The 24,182-nt window shown below is 40.9% G+C and overlaps 1 protein-coding gene across 1 annotated transcript in view; it reads left to right on the top strand.

Annotated features, from left to right (window-relative positions):
* Positions 1-19,288: 19,288 nt before the first annotated feature.
* Positions 19,289-24,182, top strand: part of il5ra.S (interleukin 5 receptor subunit alpha S homeolog) — a 53,323-nt gene continuing 48,429 nt past the window's right edge. The window contains exons 1-2 of the mRNA XM_041561703.1: positions 19,289-19,335; positions 20,312-20,460. The gene's annotated coding sequence lies outside the window, so the exon portion shown is untranslated. The remainder of the gene's footprint in view (positions 19,336-20,311; positions 20,461-24,182) is intronic.

The following is a 24,182-nucleotide window of genomic DNA, read 5'->3' as shown; positions in this document are numbered from 1 at the left end:
TTGATACACACAGGTAGTAGTCAGCATGACAATCAGGAACTCAAGTCTTGCCAAAATAAGAATTTGACAAACCCGACCTCCATTTCCTGGAGCAAAGATTGGGTAGGGCCACAAGATAGTTGATTGTCCTGGGAATCCAACCACCATTTTGGGAAAGAGTTTTTCAGTCCTCATAGGTAAGACTTCTTTTTCCTTTAATGTTGATCTATAAAGAGATACAGTTTATTATTCTCGTAAATAACATTTTTCTATTGGGACATAATCCCATTTCTCTTGACCTGGTCTGATTACTAATACAACATTATCTTTTCCTGCTGCAATTACTTCAGCAGGTTCTGGTTGTTTATTTGGGTGCTGTATGCAAATTTTGCACCACTTTGAATTCCCGTAGCTCCAAAATCTTTATCACCTCTTATTGTTAACACAGTTGGAGGATTTCCTTTATTTATTGGCCCATGATAGACTGGCATAATGATTATTTGAGCAATACGGTCTTTTGCTTGTATAAGTAAATCAGCATCACTTGAATTCAGTAAAATTACTTTGATTTCTCCCTGATAATCTGCATCAATAACTCCTCCTGATACTTGAATACCTTTAATAGCTAATCCTGATCTGGCACAAATTAATCCAAAATGTTTTTGAGGAATTTGAATTCCTATTCCTGTTTCAATAATTTGAACTTGTTGTGGAGCAACTGTATTTGCTGCATAAGCATGCAAATCTAAACCTGCAGCATCTGGCGTTGCTCTGTAAGGGGCCAATGCTCCTTCTTTAATTTCCCAATAACTGACAGTAGCATGAACCTGTAATGGCTTTACTTATATATATATGGGGTTAACATACGCATTAAAGGAGTTTCGTTCTCGGTAATTGGTCTGTTATTTAATATTTGCAAGGAACCCTGTAAATTATCTCCAATTTTTGTAAGTGCCATGACCTTGTTACCTCAATTGCTCTTTTAACAAACCATTCATCCTTTCTATTAACCCAGCAGCTTGTGGATAATATGGTATGTGATATATCCAATCAATTTTGTTGTTATAACAATACTCTTGTATCATTTTTCCTTTAAAATGTGATCCGTTATCACTTTGTATTTGTAAAGGCAAACCATAATATTGTATTATCAATTCCAGAGTCTTAATTGTATTTATCTGGATAGCTCTTTTGCAAGGAAAACCTATTAAATAACCTGAAAATGTATCTACAGCCGTACATACATACTCACATCCTCTACTATTTGGCAATGGACAATGTAATCTATTTGCCATATTTGACCAGGTAATTTACCTCTTGCAATCTGTCCTTTCATAATATGTGGTATTGGTCTATGCTGTTTATGTTGGCATATGGGACATTCTGAAATCACTGTTCTAATTATATCATATGGGGTACCTATTCCCCGTGATTGCGCCCATCTATACGTGGCTTTTTCTCCTAAGTGTCCACTTTTCTGATGTGCCCAGGAAGCCAAACCTTTAAGGTCTATATCTTCAATAGGCTGGGTCTCTGCTTCAGCAACTTTTGCTTTTTCATCTGTAATAGAGAATTGAATAAACGTTCTAATGAATCAATAGGACAATCAACATGAAATACAGTAACATTTGTTTTAAATAAAATATCCCATATGTCCTGCCATAAATCCTGACCCCAGATTTCTTTTGCGTGAACTTTCCATTGATGTTTTTGCCAAGTAGGCAACCAAGTAGTTTACCCATTAGCTACCGACCACGAGTCTGTGTATAGATAACACTCTCCTAAATTTTCTTGCTTTAAAGTTTGAAAAACAGCATATAATTCTGCATACTGACTGCTTTTTCCTTCCCCTGTAATCCACTGTCATTCTCCAGCTGCCGTCTGATTTTTTAACTGGCCACACTGGATTATTCCACTCAGTAGTGGTTGTTCGCAAAACTCCTGCTTTAACTAACTCTTGTATTGTATAAGTTATCTCTTTATGCCCTCCCGGAATTCAGTATTGTTTCATTCTCACAGTCTTAACAGCTGGAGGTAATTCCACGGGAGGCATTTTTAACCGACCAACTATAACAGTATTTACATATTTACAATTACGAACACCAAACTGGTATCGGCCATCAGGCAAATCTAATTGCATTCCTTTTAAAATATCTATACCTATTATGTGTTCTTTAATAGGTACAATCAACAATTTTTAATTCAACCATAGCCTGTACACCAAGGGTCTGTTTTCCCCCCAATCCAGTAATAGTGACTTGTTGCCCTTTATAATATTTTGGATTCCCAGCAATTATAGTGGCCTCCGCTCGAGGGCTTGTACTTTTTGTATATTTCCATTTTTCAAATATATATTTAAATTAACGTACGGGCGGTCATCTACATGCTGTATACGCCCTATTACTGGAGCTTGACCTGATCCCTAATCTGATTTAAATCACTGAGCCTGAGACAGATCAGCCCAGGGATATATCCCTTTTGACTCTTCACTCAACTCTTGTGCTTTTAATCCAGTAGAGGTTGTAACATCCTCTTTATCTTGTTTTCCCACACTTTTATTTTGATTTTTATGCAAGCCCCGTTTTTTGTACAATCTCCACATTTCCAAAGTATCTAATCATCTATCTCATCTATTGGGACTCCATCTCTCATTAGGGCATTAAACATGTCCCTTCTGGGGACTCTATCACCAAAATTTCCCTTCTGATTGTTATCCTTTTTATTATCCCTGTCCTTGTACTTATCCTTGGGACCCCAATCTCCTAGATCTCCAAGCTCTCGAATGGACTCAATAACATGCTGTAAAGGCTGCCCTGCCTCATTAACGAGCAGCGTCATAATAACATTTTTATATGCTGGCGGAGCAAGCTTAATCATTTTGTTTCTAATTTGTACAGTTAAGGGAGTATCCAGTACTTGATCTGCTTGCCCAACAAATACTGCAGTTTTCATCCCTTCCTCTTTTATTCGCTGTACACAATCCCTCAAAGTATACCAAGATTTATCATTAGCCGGCCAATCTGACTCCATCTGATAACGCCTGGATGCACCACGAGCAGCCAGTGCTAACATCGAGGACATATTTGCACCCTGGAAATTACGAAACTCATCCTGCACAGTTGCCTCATTAGACAATAGACAGAACTTACGTGAGTCTCCATTATCCAAATTAAATCCAGCAGCCCCTCCCTCATATAACCGCACTAGCCAGGATATGAGGGGCTCTGATGATCTTTGTTTAAACCTATCATGTAAATCTGTTACTTCTTGCTGTGTAAAATCTTCTAAGGTGGTAGTATTTACAACCCCACCTGGCGCATTTACTGCTTTTCTCCGCTCAATTGGTTTGGCTACAGCATGAAACTCATTTGAGTACTGTTGTCTGTTTTCACACAAGGTGTCCCTATCATCCTCTGATTCATCACTAGTATCCCAAATATTGCCATCCCACTCATCTGGATCCCAATCAACTCCTGCCTTAGCAATTAGTTTGGATACTTTCTTCATATAAATTTTTCCTTTACGCTTTCGATATTTATACTTTGCACATCGCACAGCGGCTGTTTCGGCAACTTGCTGATACGGTTCAGCTTTATCCATTAATAATCTATTTTGGCACTGCAACATTGTAACCCGACTCTGTCAAGTATTTCTTTTTCAAACTGAGAAATACGTGCTTTTAACTCTGAACAATCACTATGCTGCTTGCGATACGCAGACAACGAAATCCACCCCCATCTTCCTAAAGCACAAAACTCCTGTCCTTTTTCAATGGGTACTTTCTCTAAACATGTAACTACGTTAATTGGACTAGCATCTTTCAATTGATGCACCCAATCCTCACACAATCCTGCACCTCTAGACCACTCAGTGGCAATAATTTTACATGAAGTATCATCCCAACCAGGGATATCTACAATATTTACTGCTTTCCCCACAATGTTATTATTCTTTCTCTTAAACATTTTATCTTATTCTCGAACCCCGCTTCTGGTACCAAAATGTCTTGCTACAAGTTCCCTTGGCAGACTTATCAAATATAGGGGTGGAAATAAAACACACAGACATTGATCATCATTAAACCAGAATAATATATTGTAAGAAAAGTAATACAATACCGATTGAACACAACGTCTAGCCGAGCTTCCCTTGGCAGACTTCTGAGAGGAACATCAGCTGGGGGACCCCGGGCCCAATCAAATACAGCGACTCCCAGAGCACATCAATCGGCCAATGGTCCTTACAAGACCAATTATTCTACACAACACGTCTGCTTGTAGATGAAGTCCCGAAGCCCCCCCAGCTGAGCTCCTTTTTATATTGGTACAATAACAAAGTAATAGATCATTACACATAGACATATATAATAATAATAATGGCTACATGCCCAGGACATGGCCATGAGAATGACCATGAAAATGGAAATAACCATGTGAATGAAAATAATTGCTGTGTATTTTGATTATAACTATGTGAATAAGATATGAGCTTCCTCCTTAATAAACATATTTATATGTTTATGAGTCTATTACCTTAACTCCTACTATTCCCTGTTCTCCTGCTAATGACTGAATAACTTAACTCCAGTTGTTCCCTGGTCTCCTATTAATACTACTCCGCCTGTTCCTTGGTCTCCTGCTAATATCAGTACATCCATTTTACAACTAAGGAGCCATATTGAATGCACTTGATCACACTCACATTCATACATGGCCTGCCATGTCACATTTGTATCACACCAGCCTGCTCCAAACTTACCTTTTTCCTGGGCTTCCCTAATTGCAGATTACCACGTCATCAGCCCCGGCCCCTGATGTCATAGGCCCCTCCTCCTTCCTGTTTTTCCTGAAAGGAAAAGATGGCAACCCTAACCACCGTTTTGTGGAATTTGAAAACTGGAAAGCTGCTGAATAAAAAGGGAAATAACTCAGAAATCATGAATGATAAAAAATGAAAACTGATTGCCAATTGTCTTGGAATATCATTCTCTACATCATACTAAAAGTTAATTTAAAGGTGTAAAAAATGTTGTCATTGTAGGACCCACAGCCAACCCATACCTAGTCATCTGGCTCTGTACGCTACTTTGTGTGCACCTCTGGTTTCAAGACACAGTGTGTTTACTTCCCCAATCTTACGCAAACATAACCCACAATGGTTTTGCAAATTTCAACCCAAACCCACACAACTTTTGATAAACCCACACACCATTGCTATTGTGAGACCAACACTGCACCTCAGTGTTCTCCCCAGGGGGAGAAGGAGGCAGGCTGGGATTAAAAATAAAGAGCAAACCTATTCATTTCCTCCTCAACGTGTGAGAAGAAATTGCTGAATATTCTAGATGAGGCCTTTGTAGAGCACCCTCATCTCTTTTGAATTTGTACCCTTTTCTTATACAGGGCAGCCCTTGCTGTCTCTTACAGGTATTGCTTGCTGTAGTTAAAGGGGGACATATACCCACCCTCATAGGTTAATGTATAATTATAAGTGTGACTGTGGACACTTACATTTTTTAAAAAAATTATTTACAATGTTTACATTTCGATAGAATTTTTTTTTTTTATGTATTCATAAATACGTAACAGGAGTGCCCCGTACCTTTCTGTCCATCGAAAGTTTAATTTACTGAAGCAGGACTTCTCTCCTATGGAATGTTTGCTCAGTTTTATCACATTGAGCAGTTGAACACGCCATGGGCAACCCGGCCAGGCCCGTCAGGCCCACCCCCTGGTGTGCACGCAAACAGGCGATAATGAGCAAGACAGTACCACATGGGAGCAGAACACCTTTGGGTATATGGCCCCCGGACTAGGGGTAGATGGAATAATCTTTAAATTATGGAATGGAATACAATGATTTTTTTTTTAATTTTGAGTGTGCAGACTTAGCTTTTTTGGAATGTTCTACAAATGTTGGTGACTCTCCTGGTGAGTCCCGCAAGTATTGCACCTTATTCTGTTTTGTTGGGTGGCCCAAAACGTGCAGAGGCACCCACAGCAATCTCTGCCACTACCGATAAACGTTCTATAACAAACAGGGCCACCATAAGGGGGTACTATCATACCGGGCCTAAAGGGTGGACCGACTGTGCTCCAGTTTTCAAAATAGCTGGGTCCCCCTTGACAGCGCCGAAGTGCAGAAGAACCAAAATACCGAAGCCGCGAAAAGACCCAAAGCCACGAAAGGAGCCGAAGTGGAAGTCCTGAAGCTGCGAAAAGAACCGAACCTGAAACAAAGTGTTTTGTTTTATTAAACCCCTAGCCACCAATGTATTATTTTAATACTCTATAGGCCCCTGCCACCAATGTTTTTTTTAAAAATATTCTCTGGGGACCCAATGTTTCTTTTTAACTTGTAAGGGGGGGGGCCTGCGCCAATATTTTTAAAAAAAACTTTTATGAGGGGCCCTGACCACCAATGATTTTTTAAAACTTTTATGGGGGACCCTGGCGCCAGTGTTTAAAGAAAAAAAAAAAAACTTTTATGGGAGGCCCTGGTGCCAATGTTTTTTTAAATTTATAGGGGGCCCTGATCACCAATTATTTTTTTAAACTTGTAGGGGGGCCCTGACTACCAATGTTTTTTTTTTAAACTTTTATGGGGGGCCAGGGCGCCACAGTTTTTTTTTTTTAACTTATAGGGGGCCATGACCATCAATGGCTTTTTATAACGTGTGTGTGTGTGTGGGGGGGTTACCGTTTTTAGCACTGATGTTTGTGTGGTCTTTAACTGGTGGGGCTGGGGAGGGAAGGGCCCGGGGGGCCCTGAAAATTTTGTTGTACGGGGCCCCATGATTTCTAATGGTGGCCCTAGTCGCATGTTGAACAAAGCATTTCATAGTAACCTAGTAAGTAAGGTTGAAAAAAGACACACGTCCATCAAGTTCAACCTTTTTTTTTTTTTTTTTTAATCTGCCTAACTGCCAGTTGATCCAGAGGAAGGCAAAAATCTGAAGCCTTTCCAATTTGCCTCAGAGGGGGAAAAAAATTCCTTCCTGACTCCAAAATGGCAATCGGACTAGTCCCTGGATCAACTTGTACACTGAGTTATCTCCTATAACCCTGTATTCTCTCACTTGCTAAACACCATCCAACCCCTTCTTAAAGTTATCTAATGTATCAGCCAGTACAACTAATTCAGGGAGAGAATTCCACATCTTCACAGCTCTTCCGAATATTTAGGCGGAACCTCTTTTCTACTAATCAGAATGGGTGACCTTGTGTCAGCTGGAAAGACCTACTGGTAAATAAAGCATTAGAGAGATTATTATATGATCCCCTTATATATTTATACATAGTTATCATATCTCCCCTTAAGCGCCTCTTCTCCAGCGTGAACATCCCCAATTTGGTCAGTCTTTCCTCATAGCTAAGATTTTCCATACCTTTTACCAGCTTAGTTGCCCTTCTCTGTACCCTCTCTAATACAATAATGTCCTGTTTGAGGGATGGAGACCAAAACTGAACGGCATATTCTAGATGGGGCCTTACCAGTGCTCTATACAGTGGAAGAATGACCCCCTCCTCCCGTGACTCTATGTCCCTTTTAATACAGCTCAAGACCTTATGTGCCCTTGATGCTGCTGACTGGCATTGCTTGCTACAGCCAAGTTTATCATCTACAAGGACTCCAAGGTCCTTTTCCATAATGGATTTGCCTAGTGCAGTCCCATTAAGGGTATAAGTGGCTTGGATATTTTTACATCCCAGGTGCATGACTTTACATTTATCAACATTGAATCTCATTTGCCACTTAGCTGCCCAGATTGCCAGTTTGTCAAGATCCTGTTGCAAGGATGCCACATCCTGGATGGAATTAATTGGGCTGGATAATTTTGTGTCATCTGCAAACACTGATACATTACTTACAACACCCTCCCCTAAGTCATTAATGAACAAGTTAAATAAAAGTGGACCTAATACCGAGTCCTGAGGGACCCCACTAAGAACCTTACTCCAAGTAGAGAATGTCCCATTAACAACCACCCTCTGTACCCGATCCTGTAGCCAGTTTCCTATCCATGTGCAAACAACTTCATTAAGCCCAACAGACCTTAGTTAAGAAAGCAGTCGTTTGTGGGGCACAGTATCAAACGCTTTGGCAAAATCCAAATAGATCACATCTACTGCCCCCCCACTGTCCAGCATCTTACTTACCTCATCATAAAAAGCAATCAAATTTGTCTATCATGACCTATCCTTCATAAAGCCATGCTGATTGCTGCTCATAATGCCATTCACTAGGACAAAATTTTGAATGTGATCCCTTAACAACCCTTCAAATAATTTGCCCCCCACAGAGTTTACTGGCCTATAATTGCCAGGCTGAGATCGTAATCCCTTTTTAAATATTGGAATAACATCAGTTTTTCTCCAATCCATAGGCACCATACCAGATGAAAGTGAATCTGAGAAAATCAGAAATAGGGGCTGGTCTACAACTGAACTAAGGTCTCTTAGAACCCAGTGGTGTATGCCATCAGGCCCTGGAGCCTTGTTTACATTAATTTTAATAAAAGCTTTATGAATCATATCCTGAGTCAGCCACTGACTAGATTGAGCACATGATCGCAACCTCATATTTCCTCATGTCCTGTAATGTGGTGTAATTTATTTATTGCAATACGTTGTCACAGTGGGAAAAGAGATCTTGTAACCCCTTTAGAACCTGTCAGAAATCAATAACCTTCCCGATCCTCGGGTTTATTGGGCCTGACAATATCTCTGGACGTCAGCATCACTGTCCTGGTGGCGCGGGGGTTATTGCTCCCTCGTGCTCAAAGCCAAGCCTTGAAGATTAATTCAATCCTTCCATTATTTAGCTGGTGAGCTTAAGCAAGACTCACCCGTGTAACAATGTAAAATTGCACATCTGAGCACTTCTGCAACTTACATCAGGTGCTGTTGTTTTGGAAATTGTATTGTTTTTAGCAGTTTTTGCTTTGCTAATATAATATAAAATGATGCATATGAAAGCATTCTCCCTCGTTTTAGTCTTCACTAATATTTGCACTGTTGGTTCTAGCTACATGGATCATTGAAGCCGAGCAGCAGTAGAACTCCTTCCTCCAGCCAAGGCTGTTATTTCCCACAAACAGGGTCCGCACAAAAGCCCCTTCAGATCCCCACCGGGAACCTGAGTACCCAGTGGAAACCCACACAGACATGGGGAGAACAAATCCTTTGAAAGCTGGAAGTAATTTGTGGGTAAAATGTAATCCCTTTATAAAATGTATAATGACACAGTAGAAATCTTCATGAATCAGATGCAAGTTGAGTGTAGGAACTGGTCACACTGGGGATAACTTTGACCAGGTTGGCCATCTTAAATATATTGCAATATATGGACAAACAATCCCTGTTTTATTTAAAGGGTAAGGGATTTTTAGTAGCTTAAGTCACAATGGGGTATATTTATCAAAGAGTGAAGTTAATAGTGAAGTTCCGCCACTAGAGTGAAATTCCGCCACTCTCCATTCATTTCTATGGGATTTTTATAGGCGTATTTATCAAAGGGTGAACTTTCACTTCACCCATTGATAAATACACCTTTCAAAATCCCATAGAAATGAATTGAGAGCTGCGGAATTTCACTCTAGTGGCGGAACTTCACTCTTTGATAAATTTACCCCTATATGTTTCAATGGCCTTAATATTTTGTATTTGTCTATGAGAACAAATCCTTGTACATAGTGCAAGTCGGAATCAAAGCCATAAGCTGTAAATCAGAAGTACTCCCCATTGAGGCCTGATTTTATACTTGGGTTTACATTCCCTTTAACTTATTGGTTCTGTATTAATAAATGATAATACTGATTGCTCAGAACAGTGATGGGGAACAAATAATCTCAGCGAAAGTAAAAAAGAAGCAACACAAGAAATGTCTCTTTTTAATTGTTAAAGGAAATGAAAGAGGAAGCAGCAGGTTTGGGGAGAGCAGAAATTTAAAGCATCAGCAGTGACAGCTGGTATGGATATATTGTACTTTTATGATTCTTCCTTTTGTGTTTTTTTAAGGGGATCTAAACCAGAAAAAATTGATGTAGAGTTAGTTTGCTCTGCTCTAATTTTCTTTTTGTAGTGCTTTTTATTTTACTCTGTAAATACCAGTTTTCATTCAACAGCTCTCTCTGAAGTCAGACTGTTAGCAACCCTAGACTTAACTGTGGAGTAGTGTAACAGAGAAACCAACCTGGTTAGAGTAAGAAGGGAGCCAAATAGCCCATCACAATGCAAGGCATACAGCGGCTTTACTCTGGCTGTGTTTTGTAAGAAGTTCTGAGCAGATATCAGTGTGAAACACAAAAGGATGCATTATTTTTTTGCACATATATCCTTTCACTGTATCTCCGCACATGTCAACCCTGTGCCTGTCGATGGAGCTTTGTACAAAACACAAGCATGGGAAAGCAGAGGATCCACTGTGTGTCAGTTTGGAAAGAGAAGAAATTTATAAGAATCCAGAAATGCTGGTTTAAGAACACAGATACAGCCTAAAAATTCAGAGCCATATATCATGAATGAATAGTTACTGACATGCTGACGTTCAAAGAGAGCCGTTGAACTAAAGCCTGGTATTAGCAGTGTAAAACTGCTTCAACACTGACACTACTTTCTGGTTTACTAATTTTCACTACACAATTCATGCTAATATCTAGATAGGCAGGGTCTTTACCACCTCCACCATATGTGTTACTCCTCCATACTTCCCAACTGTCCGGTTTTTTTTGCAGGACAGTCCCGATTTTGACATCTCAGCCTGTAGTCCCAGGTTTCTTGCTGAAATGTCATGACTTTCTCTTTGAGCCTCTGCACTGACTCAAATACAAAGTTTCTGAAACTTAATTAAAATAAGAGTTTTTTTGGCAGAGAGCCCGGAACAGCCAGCAACTGCACTTGGATACTTTTTAAACTATTTAAGATAAGTAGGTCTCTTGGGAGAACTGAGACTCACAGCTTAAAGGCCAATTGCACTTTCATTAGCAAAACTGTTATAACACATCAAACATTGCACTAAAACTCTCAGAAATTTGTTCAAACCTGTTTAGCGTTTTTACTTTATTTGTAAATGTTATTACTGTGAAAGCAGTATTTGTTTATCCTGTTCTGTTTTCTATGAGTGAGTGCCTACGTGCTTTCTATGCACTTCCTGTTTCCAGTTGATCCTTGGGTTTCGGTGGTAAGAAAACATTTGTAAATGCCTTTTGTATTCGGTTAAGAGTCTTTTAATTCTCGTTTTAGGGATTTTTGCCCACACTTCCTTGTCAAACACTTCTAATTCAGAGATCATCTTGGGACAGTGCCTTGCAATATTTGGCTTTTGAGATATGTTTAAGAACTTTGACTTGTAGCAGCCAGCCCTTTTCAGCTTCTTGGCTGACTTTTTCACATTGGCCAGAATTTTACAGATATTCAGTGAAATCGATTCTTCCCTCTACACAATGTCCTATGTTTCCTGTGCCAATGGCTGGCGCATAGCCCCAAAGTAGTGACCTGCATGGGTCCATTTTCTCAGACCCCTACCAGACAAATACCCGTGACCTAGTGATGTGCAGGTTGGGCTTTTCCCGCCTCGCAACCGCCCACACAACCGACCTCCCACCACCCATGCCTGCCCAAGCACGACTTCTGGGTCTCTTTTATAGCCCCACTGATGATGTCACAAAAGGGAAGGGGCGAGAGGCGCGCGTCTATAAAAACTCAACCCAGAAGTCGGAAGATGGCATTTGGAAAGTCACGGCGGGAAGAGCAGTAAGGAGAGCGACCCTCAAAAGAGCGTGCGAGGTTGGCCCGAACCCGCCCGACCAGTGGGTAACCCCGTGGGTCCCGCAGGTATTGGTCGGCCTGCACATCACTAACGTGACCCACAACCTAGACCCGCAATTTTCCCCCACTAATTCGCTACCCGACTCAATCCACAAAAGGCTGACTTACCTTCCGAACCAAGGGACACGCAAAACTTTGGACCGGAATCGGTGTCTCTCCAGCACCGAATCTGTATGAAAATATTAAAGAATTGCTGGAATCACAAGGGAGGATGGAAGGACTCAAGCCTGCACCTTTGCCAGGTACCCAGCTGGGTTACCTGCAGACTGCCGGCATGGCCAGGGTATTGTATACCAAAGCTCTTTTCTGGTATTCTGCTGGTACACGGCCCAGTGCAGGACTCTACCCCAAAGTATCATTGATCCTTCACCATTTCATTAAATGGTCTTCCTCATTTTCCCAAACAAACCTTTAGAGGCCCATTTTTTAAGGTTACATTTTTGTGGTTTTAGAGCTTTTTAAAACCACGGTTAAACCCTGTTTCAATATAATCACAAACTACATGAAAATTATTTAAAGATCTGAGTATAGAAAGTACAAACGGAAAAAAAAAACCCACTGAATAAAGAGGTAAAAATATATCTAAAACCTCTAAAAATGCAAGTTTTTGGATCATTACCAGCAAAAAAAATCAGAAAACCTCTACTAGAAAGATGAGTCATAACAAGTAGCAATAACTATGAATTTGTAGCCTTACAGAGCATTTTTTTTAGAAGGGGTCAATGACTCCCATTTGAAAGCTTATGAGGCTAATAAATCAAAAACTACAAAGAAAAAAGAAAAAATTAATTGATAAAAATTAGCCGTTCTGTAACATACTAAAAATGAACATAAAGGCAAACCACCCCATTTACATTTGCAAATATGTTGTATTTTTAACCCACTGGTTCCCACTTCTGCATTCCACTGTATATATTACATAAAATCCACTTACAATAGCCATATGATAACAGGTATCTCGGCACACCACCTCCCAAAGGTAACTTCCAAGAGAGATTATTTGGGACCAATTATGTTTCTAAAAAAATATTCTAGAAATCAGTATTTTTACTAAAAAGGCATCTGTGATCTCAATGACATTATGTTTAAAGCTGTAGTACAAAAGAACCTAGGAGAAGCGCCAGCTGCAGATGTTCATTTGTGGTGAGTTGAATTTCCTAATGTTACACATAAAAAGGGAAGTAGACCTGTTGGGTAAATTACACTTTTTAGTTCATCCTGTTTTTCTTTATTTTAAATGAAAGGAACCCAAGACAGCACTTCTCATTTTGTTAGAAACATGAAAATAAATATCATTTGTTGAAGGTTTGGAAAATCGTTTTAAAAGAAAAAAATATGAAATATTTAGAGGCATATTTATCAAGGGTCGAATTTCGAAATGAAAAAATTCGAAATTCGGCCGAATTCGAATAGTTCGAATCGAAGTAATAGCACATTTGAGTATAAGTATACATTTTTCAGGATGATTTCCAAAAAAGTAAAGTGGAGTTTTAGCTGGAGGAGAGCTCTTGCTTGACTGTATCAATGGTACATGATCAGAATACAGTCAGATACTGATATCATTAGCAATAACATTGACAGATACCTTGAAAATTGCGGAAAATGTTTAAATCAATGTATATTGGGAAGTTTTTAGAATTTAAAGGATGTTTCATTGAAAAAAAGTTAATATTAAAAAACTGCAAGAAAATCAAAGTTTAAACAAGGCTTTAAAAAAAATTTTGTTCATATTCCGATCTTGTTGGGCCATCTTTTGAGTGTCAGTGGCACCGTACATGCTCCAGGCCGCTGCTGAGAAGCTAAGCTTAGAAAATCATCATGACATTAGCAGAAAGTGTGGTCATAAAAGCTTACTAAATGAAAATTCGAATTTAAAAAATTCTAAATTCAAGCTAATTTTTGTGTACTTCGACTATGGAATAGGTGAGAAGGATGAGTGGGAAGGATGAGTGAGAAAGATGGGTGAGAAAGATTGGTGAGAAGGATGAGTGGGAAGGATGGGTGAGAAGGATGAGAGGGAAGGATTGGCGAGAAGGATGAGTGGGAAGGATGGCTGAGAAGGATGGCTAAGAAGGATGAGTGGGAAGGATGGGTGGGAAGGATGGGTGAGAAGGATGGGTGAGACAGATGGGTGAGAAGGAAAGGTGGGAAGGATGGGTGAGAAGGATGGGTGAGACAGATGAGTGGGAAGGATGGGTGTTAAGGATGGGTGAGAAGGATATGTGGGAAGGATGGGTGAGAAGGATGGATGAGAAGGATGGGTGAGAAGGATGAGAGGGAAGGATTGGCGAGAAGGATGGATAAGAAGGATGGGTGAGAAGGATGGGTGAGACAGATGAGTGGGAAGGATGGGTGTTAAGGATGGGTGAGAAGGATATGTGGGAAGGATGGGTGAGAAGGATGGATGGGAAGGATGGGTGGGAAGGATGGGTGAGAAGGATGGGTGAGAAAGATGGGTGAGAAGGATGAGTGGGAAGGATGGGTGAGAAGGATGAGAGGGAAGGATTGGCGAGAAGGATGGATAAGAAGGATGGGTGAGAAGGATGAGTGGGAAGGATGGGTGAGAAGGATGGCTAAGAAGGATGGGTGAGAAGGATGAGTGGGAAGGATGGGTGGGAAGGATGAGTGAGAAAGATGGGTGAGAAGGATGAGTGGGAAGGATGGGTGAGAAGGATGGGTGAGAAGGATGGGTGAGAAGAATGGGTGAGACAGATGGGTGATTAGGATAGGTGGGAAGGATGGGTGAGAAGGATGGGTGAGAAAGATGGGTGAGAAGGATGAGTGGGAAGGATGGGTGAGAAGGATGAGAGGGAAGGATTGGCGAGAAGGATGGATAAGAAGGATGGGTGAGAAGCATGGCTAAGAAGGATGGGTGAGAAGGATGAGTGGGAAGGATGGGTGAAAAGGATGGGTGGGAAGGATGAGTGAGAAAGATGGGTGAGAAGGATGAGTGGGAAGGATGGGTGAGAAGGATGAGAGGGAAGGATTGGCGAGAAGGATGGATAAGAAGGATGGGTGAGAAGGATGAGTGGGAAGGATGGGTGAGAAGAATGGCTAAGAAGGATGGGTGAGAAGGATGAGTGGGAAGGATGGGTGGGAAGGATGGGTGTTAAGGATGAGTGAGAAGGATGGGTGAGAAAGATGGATGGGAAGGATGGGTGAGAAGGATGTGTGAGAAGAATGGGTGAGAAGGATGAGTGGGAAGGATGGGTGAGAAGGATGGGTGGGAAGGATGGGTGAGACAGATGGGTGGAGAGGATGGGTGAGATGGATGGGTGAGAAGGATAGGTGGGAAGGATGGGTGAGAAGGATGCGTGAGACAGATGAGTGGGAAGGATGGGTGTTAAGGATGGGTGAGAAGGATATGTGGGAAGGATATGTGGGAAGGATGGGTGAGAAGGATGGATGGGAAGGATGGGTGAGAAGGATGTGTGAGAAGAATGGGTGAGAAGGATGAGTGGGAAGGATGGGTGAGAAGGATCGGTGGGAAGGATGGGTGAGAAGGATGAATGAGAAGGATGGTTAGGAAGGATGAGTAATGAAGGATGGGTGGGAAGGATGGGTGAGAAGGATAAGTGGAAAGGATGGGTGGGAAGGATGAATGAGAAGGATGGGTGGGAATGATGGGTGAGAAGGATGGGTGAGACAGATGGGTGGTATAGAGGGGTGTGAAGGATGGGTGAGAAGGATAGTTAGTTACATAGTTAAATTGGGTTGAAAAAAGACAAAGTCCATCAAGTTCAACCTCTCCAAATGAAAACCCAGCATCCATGCACACACCCCTCTCTACTTCTAATTAAATTCTATATACCCATATCTATACTAACTATAGAGCTTAGTATCACAATAGCCTTTGATATTATGTCTGTCCAAAAAATCATCCAAGCCATTCTTAAAGGCATTAACAGAATCAGCATCACAACATCACCCAGCAGTGTATTCCACAACCTCACTGTCCTGACCGTGAAGAACCCCCTACGTTGCTTCAAATGAAAGTTCTTTTCTTCTAGTCTAAAGGGGTGGCCTCTGGTACGGTGATCCACTTTATGGGTAAAAAGGTCCCCTGCTATTTGTCTATAATGTCCTCTTATGTACTTGTAAAGTGTAATCATGTCCCCTTGCAAGCGCCTTTTTTCCAGAGAAAACAACCCCAACCTTGACAGTCTCCCCTCATAATTTGTCTTCCATCCCTCTAACCAATTTAGTTGCACTTAGTCTCTGCACTCCCTCCAGCTCATTTATATCCCTCTTAAGGACTGGAGTCCAAAACTGCACTGCATACTCCAGATGAGGCCTTACCAGGAACCTATAAAGAGGCATAATTATGTTTTCATCCCTTGAGTTAATGCCTTTTGTTATGCAAGACAGAACTTTATTTGCTTTAGTAGCCACAGAATGACACTGCCCAGAATTAGATAACTTGTTATCTACAAAAAACCCTAGATCCTTTTCATTTAAGGAAACTCCCAACACACTGCCATTTAGTGTATAACTTGCATTTATATTATTTTTGCCAAAGTGCATAACCTTGCATTTATCAACATTGAACCTCATTTTCCAGTTTGCTGCCCAGTTTTACAACTTAGACAAATCACTCTGCAAAGTAGCAGCATCCTGCATGGAACCTATAGTTCTGCACAATTTAGTATCAACTGCAAAAATAGAAACAGTACTTTCAATGCCCACCTTCAGGTCATTAATAAACAAGTTGAAAAGCAAGGGACCTAGTACAGAGCCCTGCGGTACTCCACTAACAACACTGGTCCAGTTAGAAAATGTTCCATTTACCACCACTCTTTGTAGTCTATCTTTTAGCCAGTTCTCTATCCAGGTACAAATACTATGTTCTAGGACAACATTCCTTAATTTAACCAGTAACCTTTTGTGTGGCACAAAGTCTAAGTAAATAGGGATGTAGCGAATGGCGGAAAAAATAGAACCCCATAGACTTCAATGGGAAGGCGAATTTTAAAAGCTAGAAAAGACATTTCTGGCCAGAAAAATGATTGTAAAGTTGTTTAAAGGGTGCAACGACCTGGACAGTGGCATGCCAGAGGGGGATCAAGGGCAAAAATGTATCTGAAAAATACATTGTTGACACAGCGCTGCGTTTTGTGCTGTAAAGGGCAGAAATCACACTACGTCACTCAGGTGATGTTTCTGGACACGGAATGTGAAAAAGCTCACACAGCTAGGTGGCACTTGGTTAAAGACTGGGCAAACAATGCCTGCAAGGGCAACGTATACAGTAGTGGATACGGAATATATTATTGCTGCTGTAAAAACATCACTCAGGTGATGTTTACGGACACGGAATTATTATTGTTATTTAGACAGAATGTGAAAAAGCTCACACAGCTAGGTGGTACTTGCATACCTCCCAACTGTCCCTCTTTTGACCACTCAACCCCCTGTCCCTCTTTTGTACTGGAAAGTCCCTCTTTTCTCTGCACTGAACAGCCAGAAAAAAAACAGTTTCTAACTTAATTGGCTTTTGGCAGAGAGCTCAGAACAGCTAACAGGTGCAAATAAGATACTTTGTAACAATTTTGACTCTGGTTGGTGCTGGTAGTGGTGAACTACTAGGAGGAGCAGCACACCAGTCCCACTCCCCAACACAGCTAGACTAATAGCACTGGGCTCTTATAGTAGCAAAGTAAAAAAACAAAAAAGAAAATAAAAGCAGTCCTTACAAGGACTATTGGGTTATTACAGCAGTCAGCAGATGAGATCAGAAGCAGTGCCCACAGCAGCTACATACAGAGCACTGCAGTAGAAGGTAGATTACTAGTCAGCAAAGCTAACTAACCTAAACTCACTGTCCCTCAAATCCCTGCAGAGTTCTGTCCCTACAATACAGAGCAGTATCAAGTAGATTACTAGCCAGCAAAGTTACTATCAACTGTCCCTCAAATCACTAAACAGCTCTCTCCCTACACTAGCTCTTCCAAGCACACACAGGCAGAATGAAAAAACGCTGCAGGGCTTCAGTTTATATATGGAAGGGGAGTGGTCCAGGGGGTGTGGGGGTGGTCCAGGAGGGAGAGCTTCCTGATTGGCTGCCATGTATCTGCTGGTCTGGGGTGAGAGGGCAAAAATAAGCGCCAGCTAAGGCGAACCCAAATTGGCGAACGTCGCGCGACGTTCGCGAACATTCGGCGGACGCGAACGGCCGATGTTCGCGCGAATTAGTTCGCGGGCGAACAGTCCGCGACATCCCTATAAGTAAATCACATCCACTGCCATCCCAGAATTGAGGTCCCTACTTACCTTCTCATAAAAAGAAATTAAGTTAGTCTGGCAAGATCTATTACGCATAAAACCATGCTGGCACAAACTCATAGTATTATGATTTGCTATGAAGTCCAGTATCTTATCCTTTATTAACCCTTCGAAAAGCTTTCCTACCACTGACATCAGACTAACTGGCCTATAGTTTTGAGGCTGAGAACGGGATCCTTTTTTGAAAAGAGGCACCACATTAGCAATTCGCCAGTCTCTCGGCACTATGCCAGATCTCAGTGAATCCTGAAAAATTAAGTAAAGAGGTTTGGCGATCACAGAGCTAAGCTCGCTAAGTACCCTGGGATGAATACCATCTGGCCCCAGACCTTTATTAATCTTAACATGTTCTAATCTCTTTTGAATTTCATCATGTGTGAACCATGCATCATTAGTTGTATTATTAGAATTGGGACTATTAAGAAGGAAACCTTCACTTATTGGTTCCTCATTTGTGTAGACAGATGAAAAATATGAGTTCAGAATCTGCGCTTTTATTTTGTTTTCATCAACCAGCTGACCCCCCTCTGATAGTAAGGGTCCCACCCCTTCCTGTTTCATTTTTTTAACATATTTAAAAAATAATTTTGGATTTTTTTACTGCTTGCTGCAATATCATTTTCTATATCAATTTTAGCTTGCCTTATAGCTTCTTTGCATGATTTATTGGCCTCCTTGTACCTTATAAATGATTCAGCTGTCCCAGCTAACTTGAAAGCCTTAAAAGCACGTCTTTTCTTACCCACCTCAACACCAACACTTCTATTGAACCAAAGAGGTTTTGCTTTGCAACGACGTTCCTTGCTTACAAGTGGAATATACTGACAAGTATATTTATTAAGCAGCATTTTAAAGACTTCCCATTTTTGTTCTGTGTTTAACCCTGTGAAACGCATTTCCCACTTAATATGTTGCAGAGATGCCCTTATACTGTCAAAGGATGGGTGAGAAGGATGAATGAAAAGGATGGATGGGAAGGATGGATGAGAAGGATGTGTGAGAAGGATGGGTGAGAGAGCAGCAAGTAGAACAGTGCCTTTCTGCCCTATCTCCCCGAGGCTTTAAGACCAAAGGATGTGCATGGCTTCACCTCAGCTGCTGACTCATCACATCAAGTTGCCAGTATATATCCTCCCCACAAAGGGATAGGTCCACCCCCTGGTAAAGCCCAATTAGTATTATGTGTTTATGCACAGAATAATAACTAATACTTAAGACTGTGCAACCGGCTGGAGGAATCTTTAAGGTGTGGGTTGTGGTTTAAAATATAGAATGCTTCTTATTTTTTATTATCTTGTTTTTCTGCCAAGAATTGTTGCCATATCTAAATATTTATATTGCTGCTATGTGTACAGATATTGATGAACTCTTCAAGTGTGGCTTTTAGTATATTAATTGTTGTGTGTATTGAAACTATATAATTATTGTGTGTATTGAAAGTATATGGATTATATGGTGAATTTACTTACAGTGATATGTTTAAACGGTAGTCGATTTTTTTGTTTTTGACGGTGATTACACGTCATCGTTACTGCTGCTGTTTTCCTGCCAGTACATCTATTTAAGGCATGTTCCCTGTTAAGGCATTAGGGTTGACCAAAATATCTTTAGCTTTGCATTAAATAATTTTTTTTTGTATTATCTAAGACCTGCTAGTGCGGATATTTTTGGATTTATGTGGATTATTCGCTGACCCAGCACCCAGGCACATAAACCGTTTTGTGAGTGCCAGCACCTCGTATATATATCTTAGTAAAGCTGGAGCACTCACAAAAAGAATCAAGAACTGCCTGGGTGCTGGTTGTATCATAACATCAAGATAAATAGAAATGAACCGCACTCACAGGACTTGATTAGGTGCAAAAAAGTAGTGGATTTATTCCAACGCTTCGGCTCCTATACTCGAGCCTTCTTCAGGAAGTGAACCCTTGAAGAAGGCTCGAGTATAGAAGAATAAAACCACAACTTTTTGGCACCTAATCAAGTCCATTGAGTGTGGTTCATTTATATATATATATTATACAAGTTTGCTGCTTTCATTAATCCTGTGTGCTTTATGCCATGCATGTGCCCTAGCCTGTACTTCCCATGCTCTGCCTATACACAATGTGACTCCTGATTGCCTGCAGCCCCCCTCCCATCCCCAGCTGCCATGAGGTCTGTGTGACTGTCAGTCTGTGGGTTAATGGTTATTTCACAATGAACTTTTTTCCCTGTTTCAGCCTTGGAGCCGAACACTAACCGCTGAAACCATACTACGTGGAAGAGCTGCCATTGGCTCCCTTGATCGCTCCTTGGTGCACAGAGACATTTTGCAGTAGTAAATATAGAAAGAGAAAGGATCGTGGATAAAACAAATCACAGCAAACAGGTATTTGGGGCAATTTTATGCAATTTCAAGGAATGTGTTTTCAGTAACTTTATATGATGTTACAAATATGCTTTATTTATATATAGTGACTTAAAATAGAATAATTCTACAAGCACGCTTTACCATGTCGGAAAGACATTAGGGGGGTTATTTATCAAAGTCCGAATTTATCTCAATATTTTCTTCTACAAACTCTGATCAGATACGCTCGATTTTTTTACACTTATTTATTATTACATTTTCACGAAAATTTGCTTTGCGGGAAAAAAAATCTGATTTTTCCATCCGATTTTTATGATTTTGACAAAAACTTCGGAGTATTGCACGAAACCCAGCGCTCATCAAATAAATTGTTGGGACTTCTCCCATTGACTTATATACAACCTCGACAGGTCTGAGATGCTGGATTTTCAGATTCTGACTTTTCCATCATCAGGGTTTAATGAATTCCAAAAAAAAACGTGATTTTTTAAAAGTCCGATTTCGTAAAAAAAATCATAAATTTTTCTTGATTTTTGTATTCGGAATTTAATAAATAACCCCCTTAGAGGAGGCACCTAGAGAATCTGTATTATGATACAGTTATATCTATTATACCTCCACCTGGTGGTGTTGAGCTGTTGTTTGTTGTGGTAGCTCAAACAATATACAGGGCTACTATCAGAAACTTTGGGTCCCCATATATTATTTATATGGGGCCTTCCATGAACACAAGCATGCAGTTCCAAAAATGTTGGCCACGTTCTAGTCAAACTATCAACTAACAGTTAGGCAGATTTTACTAGGACTACTATGATACAAACCCACCAATCATGGTACAGGCATGGGAGCCGTTATCCGGAAACCCTTTTACCAGAAAGCTCCAAATTATGGAAAGGCCGTCTCTCATGGACTCCATTTAATCCAAATTATCCAAATTTTATTAAATTATTTCTTTTTTCTCTGTAATAATAAAACAGTACCGTGTACTTGATCCAAACTAAGATATAATTATTGGAAGCAAAACCAGCCTGTTGGGTTTATTTAATGTTCACATGATTTTCTAGTAGTCTTAACATATGAAGATCCAAATTATGGAAAGATCTGTTATCCGGAAAACCCCAGGTCTCGAGCATTCTGGATACAGGTCCCATACCTGTACTGAAAAGCATCAGTGTAACTATAGAGGAAACAGACTCTGCAACTGTTAGGGGTGCAGAAACTAATAAGCAGCTAAAATACATGATCATAGAAAATGTCTTTTGCCAAAGTTGCGGGGGCCAATGATGTTGCTATGGGGCCCAATAATTAGTCAGTAATAGTTCATATAAATAGTAAAAATAATTAATGTGCTAATAAGTCAGTCCTTTTATTGGGATTCGGTTGCCCTAAGTTAAACATCACCCACCTAGCTGCCCCGCCACACTACTCTGTTTGGTCATTGCTTGATACATAAGTTTCTTACATAAAGTCCATTTTTGCACATGTAACATGAGCCATTGTAATAAGTTAAATTGTGTAAGACTAAGGGGTCCAACCATCTTGTTGTGGGACCCAATAACTAGCAGTTCATATAAAAAGTTACTACAATAGTAAATTCAAGTCAATCAGTTCATTGGGGTCATTGGAATTTACCTTAAAAGACCAGTGACAAATACAATTTAAAAAAAAAAATTGTTTCTTTGTAACGATTCTCTGCGTGCACTCCTCTTCAGAAACAGCGACAGGGCGACGATCCATCATGCGGTCCTCGATTTCTCCTCCCTCCCCTATAGAAGGAAAAATGGAGCGCCGCACAATGGATCATCGCCCGGTCGCCGTTTCTGAAGAGGAGCGCATGCAGAGAACCGGTAAGTAATTTCCTTTAAGTTTTTTTAATGCATTGGTGGTCATTGGAGATTGCGCCTTCTGCCCCTATTAAGCTTCTCTGCCCCCATGGCTACACAGCAGCTTGTTAATATAAACTATAGTAGAGTATATTATATGCCATTCCTTTAAAATACTTAACATTTTTGATGTTAGTGATGCTGAAACATTACATTTCACTGTGTTGTGTAGACAGTTATTACAATGCAAATTTTAAGTGAGTGTAGCCCTTTTGGCACTTACCTGTGACTCACACTTTCCTTGTCCTTTACACACTGACTGGCGTGTTTTCCCGTAACAAGCTGTAATGTAAGCCCTGCACATTTCTGCCTACTGAAAACTGCATGATAGATTTTTACTGCAACCAGATGTGTGGCATCATACCTGGGCTCTCGCAATAAATATTGATACACACAAAGCAAACTGTTTTTTTGACACTGTTCCCATTTCTAGTTTTATTCAACAGTTGTGGAGGTATTAGGAAGTAAAATATAAAGTGTAAATCCCTGTTTATGTAGATAACTAAAAATGAACACACAGAAAAGGTGATTTAAAATTTAGAGCTCAGTGGGACAGATATGTGGCTGCAAAGAGAGAAATAGGGCAACACATTTGAAAAGTTTCAGTAGGGAAAGTAGATAATGTGGAACTAAATGAAAAATAGTGAGGCAACCTCCACCACCAATTAACAGGGTCGGACTGGGGGGCCCCGGGGCTGCTGTCCAGGGCCCCCCTCCGGCTGCTGCCTGCGCACTATGGGGGAAATTCACTTAAGGCAGGGGCGTAACTACAGAGGAAGCAGACCCTGTGGCTGCAGGGGGGCCCAGGAGGTACAGGGGGCCCCATGAGGCTCTCATTGATGAGCAATTTGAACATATATTGGTAAAACAGGACAAATACTGGATATGTTGGGGGCCCTACAATTAATTTGCTGTGGGGCTCAGCAACATCTAGTTACGCCACTGACTAAAGGGCGAAGTGACTAAAATTTGTGAAAATTCGCCAGCGTGACTTCATTGCAGTACTTTCCCTATTTACTCATGGGCACAGGTGTAACTTCGCTAGCGAAGGAGATAGACTCTAGCGCTACTTCGCACTCTTAAGCCAGGCGAAGTTTCTTCTCAAATTAACTAAGTTTCGCCTTTTACTCAACGTTACATGTCCCGCCATACTTGCCTTCACCAGTAGAGATGGCGCGAACTGTTCGCCGGCGAACTTGTTCGCGCGAACATCGGGTGTTCGCGCTCGCCGGAAGTTCGCGAACGTCGCGCGACGTTCGCCATTTTGGGTTCGCCATTGTTGGCGCTTTTTTTTGCCCTCTCACCCCAGACCAGCAGGTACATGGCAGCCAATCAGGAAGCTCTCCCCTGGACCACTCCCCTTCCCTATAAAAACCGAAGCCCTGCAGCGTTTTTTCACTCTGCCTGTGTGTGCTGAAGAGATAGTGTAGGGAGAGAGCTGCTGCCTGTTAGTGATTTCAGGGACAGTTGAAAGTTTGCTGGCTAGTAATCGTTTTGATACTGCTCTGTTATTGGAGGGACAGAAGTCTGCAGGGGTTTGAGGGACATTTAAGCTTAGGTAGCTTTGCTGGCTAGTAATCTACCTTCTACTGCAGTGCTCTGTATGTAGCTGCAGTGGGCAGCTGTCCTGCTTCTGATCTCATCTGCTGACTGCTGCAATAACAGTAGTCCTTGTAAGGACTGCTTTTATTTATTTTTTTGTTGTTTTACTACTACTACTACTACTACTATAAGAGCCCAGTGCTATTAGTCTAGCAGTGTTGCGGAGTGGGACTGGTGTGCTAATCTGCTGCTCCTAGTAGTTCAGCAGCACCAACTTTAATTTTTTTTTTTTAATATTCATTTTTTTTTATTTTA

Source organism: Xenopus laevis, chromosome 4S, assembly GCF_017654675.1.
Source record: "Xenopus laevis strain J_2021 chromosome 4S, Xenopus_laevis_v10.1, whole genome shotgun sequence".
NCBI classification, from domain to species: Eukaryota; Metazoa; Chordata; class Amphibia; order Anura; family Pipidae; genus Xenopus; species Xenopus laevis.
This window is presented reverse-complemented; position numbering and strand designations above follow the sequence as displayed.